The sequence below is a fragment of the Myotis davidii genome, unplaced genomic scaffold (genome assembly GCF_000327345.1).
Source record: "Myotis davidii unplaced genomic scaffold, ASM32734v1 scaffold674, whole genome shotgun sequence".
Lineage (NCBI taxonomy): Eukaryota > Metazoa > Chordata > Mammalia > Chiroptera > Vespertilionidae > Myotis > Myotis davidii.
In genome coordinates this window covers 926,043-927,260 of record NW_006286674.1, presented here as the reverse complement: position 1 = coordinate 927,260, position 1,218 = coordinate 926,043, and positions in this window count along the sequence as shown.

The window sequence follows — 1,218 nt, the reverse complement described above, 5'->3', positions numbered from 1 at the left end:
TTCTATGGCTGTCACTGGAACTGAGAGCCGGCTTTAGCTCTGAAGCTCGGCTCCAGCTCTGAGACCTCGGCTGCTGAAAGCAGGTATCTGGTTTGTTTTGCTTCTGTAATTGAAACACTGTTGCAACTCCAGCTTGGCCAGCTGGCTGAAAGCATGGGGATTGTTTAACTTCTATAATTGAAACATTGTTTCTTAGAGTGCAAGCTCAGAGCCCAGCAGCGGCAGGCAGGGAACCTTGGTTTCCTCCTTCACTGGAGCAAGCAAGCCTCCTGTTCGCTTCAGCTGCCTGGCTGCTTGCCGCCATCTTGGTTGGCAGTTAATTTGCATATCACCCTGATTAGCCAATGGAAAGTGTGTCGGAGGTATGGTTAATTATCATGTTTGTCTATTATTAGATAGGATAATGCTGCAATACACATTTTGGAGACTTTAACTTATTTAAGTATTTGAATTACTGCCTTAGGATAGATTTCTAGAAGTAGAAATACAGTGGGGCCTTGACTTACTAGTGTCCTGACTAACGAGTTTTTTGAGATACCAGCTGTTTCTCGGCTGATTTTTTGCATTGAGTTGATAGAGTAATTTGAATTAATGAGCTCCTTAACAAGCTCCTTAACGAGCTCAGTCTCGGAACAAATTAAACTCGTAAGTCAAGGCCCCACTGTAATGAGTTAAATAATATGTACATCTTTATGTCTTTGGATATAGTTTGCTAGATTGTTTTCCCAAGAGTTTATATCTAGTTATGCAGTCATTAGCAATGAATGAGAAGCTTGTTCTCACCAGCATTGGGTATTAATATGCAAAATTGCTCATTAATATATTAAGATAATTTACTGGAAAGCTTTAAAATTTTTAGGTAGCAAACATCCACTTCCTCTCTATTTTCTTCAATTGCTTTAGTTTTATAATGTTGTCTCTTTCCACCTTTAAGAGCATCTTGGCCTCCAGGTGATTCCTAGATGCAGCCAAAGCCCAGAACCACTGCTATAGAAGGTGGGGGTCACAGTCTTCTTTAAAGAGCCAAATAAAAAAAAGGGTGCTGGGGCAGTGGGGCAACAGTTTCCCTTTCAGGGAGTTCGATGGGAGGAAAAGATAAAGTAGTTTGAGTTAACAGCAGGGTCAAGGAAAGGTGCTTTAACAATGGGCTAGGTGACCCACATGGGTTTGAGGACCGGGGGAGGGATACTGTGGAATGGGAGAGAAGGATTTAAAGAG